Below are 5,984 nucleotides of genomic sequence, written 5' to 3'. Positions count from 1 at the left end.
TTGTTACAGTATTGCTTATGTTTTCTGTTTTGGTGTTTTGGCTGCGAGACATGTAGGGGTCTTAGCACCCCAACCAGGGATTGGACCTGCACCCCGTGCTTTGGAAGGACCACCAGGGAAGTATCCACCCTCCAGTCTTCTTTAAATGCTATGACAAGTCAAGGCAGAAAACACAGAAGGAAAGGAAAAGCTGTCTGACTGTCTCTAATGGCATTTTTTCCTGCTTTTTGAACAGGGCACTGCCTTTTCATTTTGTGTGGGGCCCACACGTTACATAGTAGCCCTAGGGATGAGGCACCAGGGATCCAGGATCAACCAAACACAGTCCCTGCCCTCATAGAACCTACTAGTCTAGTGAGAGAAACACAGGTGAAATGAATGATCCTAGAAATACATCATTATAAGCTGATCAGTGGACTTCCTAGGTGGCTCCCGTGGTAAAGAACCTGCCTGCCAGTGCAGGCGACATAAGAGACGCAGGTTCAATCCCTGGTTTGGGAAGATCCACTGCAGGAGGGCATGGCAACCCACTCCAGTTTTCTTGCCTGGAGAATCCCATGGACAGAGGAGGCTGGTGGGCTACAGTCCATAGGGTCTCAAAGAGTCAGACACGACTGAAGTAACTTAGCACACATGCATACAAGCTGATGAGTGCTAAGTAAAAAAAATCAGAAGGTTACCTCAGGGCACATAGTAGCAGGACCTAAGCCTTGGGGTCAGAGGAAGTGATGTTTAAACAGAGTGTGAGGCATAAGCAGGTGTTCATGAAGTAAAGAAAAGGAGTAAGCGGTCCAGATAGAGGGGACAGTGTGTGCAAAGGCTCTGAGGCAGGACAGAGGCTGGCATCCCAGGAAAAGAAGGCCACTTGACTGGACATGGCCGTCTTATAAGTCCCATCGAGGAATTGATCTTTATCCTAGGAGTTATGGAAAGCCATTAAAGAATCTGGATAGCGGACTTCTCTCGCAGTCCGGTGGTTAAGAATGCGCTTCCATCCCAGTGGGTGTGGGTTCTATCCCTGTCCAGGGAACTAAGATCTTGCCTGCTATGTGGCATGGCCAAAAAATAAAAATTAAAACCCATAAACAAATGGAAGAATCTAAATAGGATTCCTGGTACATACAGACACACAAAGAATCTAAGTAAGAGAGTAATGAGGTCAAATCTGCGTTTTTTTTAAAAAATGAAAAGTTCCTTCTTGGTTACAATGTAATGAAATCAAATTTATATTTTAAGGCAGGGCAAGAAAAAATTAAACATAAAGTTCTCTCTGTGTGTTTGAGCCTCCCCCGTCACGTACATTTCCCATTAACCAGAACCTTGAAAACAAGGGAGTGCCTTCTTAGCTGTGAAGATCATTTTTTTTTTCTTTCTTCTGATGCTAGCAATGTAACTTCTTAAAAGAAGAGCATTCTGTCCCAGCTCTGCAGGGGGTCATGCAGAGCTGACCCCCCTCTTTGTATGTATTGGACCATGCATCCTTGGTGAGTTTTATGTAAAACATCAGTATGTCATTTTGATGTACAATCGTTTGTCTCAAAAACAGGTATGACTGCTTCTAACAGCAGAACAGTTCGCGGAGCTTTCTGATAACCTGCTTCCTGGATTATAATTCTCAGTTTGACTCAAATAAAATTACCTTTTTTTTTTTTCTTCTTAACTTGGTAATTAATTGACTTTTCATCAACAAATGTTAGAACAGCCTGAAAGGAGCAAGACTAGTTAGAAAGGAGGCTACTGCAGTGATCCAGGTGAGAGACGATGGTGTCTTAGGCTGCAGTGGGGAGAGAGGGTTGAATGGCTTTAAGTGATGGAGTGAATGGAGTGGGCAAGAAGAGAGGAGAATGGACATCCGGAAGGACCCCTAAGCTCTGCTCCTAGCCACTGTGTGGGTGGTGAGGTCATTTACAAGACGTGTATTAGTGATAGAGGCCAAGTTTGGAGAGTGGAGGACGGGTGAGAGAGAAGTTTATGAGTTTTCCTTTATGTTCAGTTAAGTTTCCTTTGGAACATCCTGACAGAGTATTGAGAATGCCATTGGCATCTTCATTCAGAGCCCAGAAGTGAGGTTTGGAGTTCTCAGCTAAAGAAACTACAGCCATGCGAGAGGCTGGAATAGACAGCCGCGCAAAGACTTGCAAATAATGTTCACCGCAGCATTATTCGTAACAACCCCAAAATGAAGCAAACCAAATGCACTTCACTTGTGAATAGATGAACAAACTGTGGGTATGCACCCGCTGGAATACTACGTGTCAAGAAAAAGGAACAGACTACGGCTGCGTGGAACAATATGGATGAACCTCAAAAATAGTATGCTTAGGGAAAGAAATCTGATATAAAAGAGGGCATATGCCTAATTCAATTTACATGACATGCTAGAACAGGCAAAACTAATCTTTACTGATAGGAATCAGATCAGTGACTGCCTGGAGCAGAGAGGGGCGTGAATTGACTACAAAGGGGTGGGGATGGGGCACGGGTTTTAGGGGATAATGGGGCTGTTTTGTGCACCATGATTGTGGCGGTGGTCACACAGCTGTATGTGTGTCAAGACTCTCAGAACTGTACGTGGAAATGTGTGAATTTTAGTGCCTGTAACTTAAACCTTAAAAAAAACAACCCACAATTTAAAAACTGAAGCCATGAGTATAGCTAAGATTCACTGAGCGAACAGGATAGAGAAGAAAAGACAACGGTGGGGTAGGTGACTAATAATTTCACCAACAGTTAACACGCGTCCTTACATCTTGCATGTGAGAAAAATGAGGCTCAGAGAAGTGGAGTGCCTTCCCCAAGGTCGCACAGCACTAGGGAGGAAAGCTGGGGCTTGAACCCAGAGCCATCAACCAGGCCTGGGCCCATGCTGAGCCCAGTCACCAAGCGAGGAGGAGGCCCCTAACTCATATTCTTTGAGGTGCAGGTGTCAGTGAGCTGGTTTGAGGTGCGCCTCTTAGCTGATTTGTAAAAGTAAAGATACCTGTTACCCACCCACACACGCACAAGACGCAATGGCAGGACAACAGCTCCGAAAGGGGCAACAGGAAGCACAAAGGAATGGCTGGTCCACGGAGACTCTGCTGGGCCCGCGTTGCATGTTCCCTGCCTACATTTCAAGACCTGAGAACGACTCCTCGTCTGTTGGCTCGACATTCTGCCCTTGGGCTCATCTTTCCACTGAAAGGCAACTGAGTAGTTTTTTCAGCTTTTTCCTGCCAGTAGAATTTGGGAGATCTTACAGCCTCCCATTGCCCTGAAGGTCCAGTCAGGAAGTGCTTTTGCTGAATAAGCTTTTGTCAAGACTGCGTTTGTCTGGGACTTCCCTGGTGGTCCAGGGGTTGGGACTTCGCCTTCTAATGCAGGGGATGTGAGTTCGATCCCTGGTCTGGGAGCCAAGGTCCCACATGCCTCCTGATCAATAAAAGAAATTATAAAAGAGAAACAATATTGTAACAAATTCAAAGACTTAAAAAAAACTCACTGTGTGTGTCTTCCCTGGATTTCAACAGGGTTCACCCTGCCTGTCAAAAGCCACACCCCAGATCTTTGTGAGATGAGCCCTCCCTCCCTTCAGCCCCAGCTGAGATCACCAAGGGCTGACCCCCTCCGGCTGCCTCAAAGCTCTGTGTTTGGACTAAGGGGTTCTGGTTCTGGGAGGCACACCCCCAGTCTCTCAAAGCAGCCCTTTGCGTGATTCAATGCTGCTGAGATGCTTTGAGCTCCATGAGGGTTTTTTTTCCTTAATTATTTCATGTATTTCTTTTTGACTGTGCTGGGTCTTTGTTGCTGCGCTGGCTTTCTCTAGTTGCAATGAGGCAGGAGCTACTCTTCCTTGCAGGGCGTGGGCTTCTCTTTGCGGTGGCTTCTCTTGTGGAGCACCAGCTCTAGGGCGTGCTGGCTTCAATAGTTGGGGCACATGGCCCCTAGAGTGCTGGCTCAGTAGTTGAGGCACATGGGCTTAGTTGCTCCTCAGCCTGTGGAATCTTCCTGGACCAGGGATCGAACTGGTGTCCCCCACATTGGCAGGTGGATTCTTATCCACTGCGCCACCAAGGAAGTCCTTTGTGAGGTTTTAAGGAAAAATTGTACACTTTCTGCTTTTCCTCTAGACAGCTCTTCTCTAGTCCATCTTCCTGGAGGTCGTTTCTTCACGTTCGCATCTTGTGCCATGTGGGGAGACTGAAAATTCTCAAAATCCTCAAGTCCGACTTCTCTTTCCATGGCTTTTTAAACCAGCTTCTGCTTGAGAATCTCCTGGTGGTCCAGTGGTTAAGGCCTCATGCTCTTACTGCCGAGGGCTTGGGTTCAATTCCTAGTTGGGGAACTAAGATCCCATAAGCCATGTGGCATGGCCAAAAAATATACAAAAATAAATTAAAAAAAAAAACAAAAAACAGCTTCTCTTCCATTAATCTCTTTCCTCTCACATTTTAGCAGGGAAAAACAGGAAGCAACCTGCAGCCCTCGTTCCCCTCCACTCTGTTAACCAGTGTATCACTTACCCTTTCCGTTTTCCAAGTCCCTGCAAAGAGACAGTTTTTCTTAGCTCTTTGCTGCTGTTCCCCAAGGGTCTCCTTCTTCCATCTGCTCATAGTAAAACCCTCACTTCCCTTGAGGCCTGTTTGGCAAGTGCTGGAAGCCTGCAGTTCCGACAGGCTCTTTGAGGATCCAAGGTGCTGTCTGTCAGGCTCCTCAGGACTCTTCCAGCCTCTGCCCTCTGCACTCCACATTTTTATGGATTTGTTAAAGCAGTGCCCCATTTTCATTACTGAAATCTGTATTAGTTATCTATTGCATGTAATAATTTAACCATAAACTAAAAAGCTTAAAACAGCACACACATTATCTTTTAAAAAAATATTTATTTATTTATTTATTTAGCTGTGCTGAGACTTAGCTGCGGCAGGCAGGATCTAGTTCCCTGACCAGGGATCAAATCTGGGGCCTCCTGCATTGGGAGCTCTCTTAGTCCCCAGACCACCAGGGAAGTCCCCATGTTTATTATCTCGCAGCTGGTGAAGGGCAGGTATCCGGGCAGGAAGGAACTGCAATAAGATGTCCAGAGACAGAAAGAAAACATGTTCCTGGTTTCCAGGGGCTAGGAGGGAAGGATGAGGATGACTACTGGTGGGTACGGGATGTCTTTTTGGTGTGATGAAAATATTTTGAGATTGTTGAGGATGGTTGCTGACTTTATGACTATACTAAAAATCATCGAATTGTATACTTTAAAAAAGGAAATCTTTATGGTATGTGGATTATAGCTCGATTAAAAACAAAAGAGTGGTGGCCAGGGCTGGGTTCTATACTCCAACAACAAAAAATATTTTTAAAAAAAATGTTTAAGTAAACTAAAAGTGAAATTAATTTCAATAATATATTTATTTAACTCAATGTATCCAAAGTATTATCTTCTCAACTTGTAATCATATACAAAATTATTAATGAGGTCCTTGAAAATTTTATTTTTTTCATACTAAGTCCTAGAGGTTCTGTGTGCATTTTACACTTAGAGCATGTTTCAGTGTGGATGCTAAACTTTAATTGGAAATGCATGGCCTGTATTTAATTTCACAGCATTTACATTGAAAATTCAAGTTGTCTCAGCCATATTTTTTTCTAATAACTGAAAGGAGGGAGTATCAACTTTTCTCTTTTTTTTTAATTGGAGACAGTTGCTCTACTGTACTCTACACAGAAACTCTGTGTCGGTTTCTACTGTGCAGCAAAGTGAATCAGCCATACATATATCTATCAGATCAGATCAGATCAGTCGCTCAGTCGTGTCCGACTCTTTGCGACCCCATGAATCGCAGCACGCCAGGCCTCCCTGTCCATCACCAACTCCCGGAGTTCACTCAGACTCACGTCCATCAGCCACCCAGCCATCTCATCCTCTGTCGTCCCCTTCTCCTCCTGCCCCCAATCCCTCCCAGCATCAGGGTCTTTTCCAATGAGTCAACTCTTCGCATGAGGTGGCCAAG

This window comes from Bison bison, unplaced genomic scaffold (genome assembly GCF_000754665.1).
Source record: "Bison bison bison isolate TAMUID 2011002044 unplaced genomic scaffold, Bison_UMD1.0 scf7180017864213, whole genome shotgun sequence".
Lineage (NCBI taxonomy): Eukaryota > Metazoa > Chordata > Mammalia > Artiodactyla > Bovidae > Bison > Bison bison.
The sequence above is the reverse complement of the archived record's forward strand: the minus strand, read 5'-3'. Positions refer to the sequence as shown.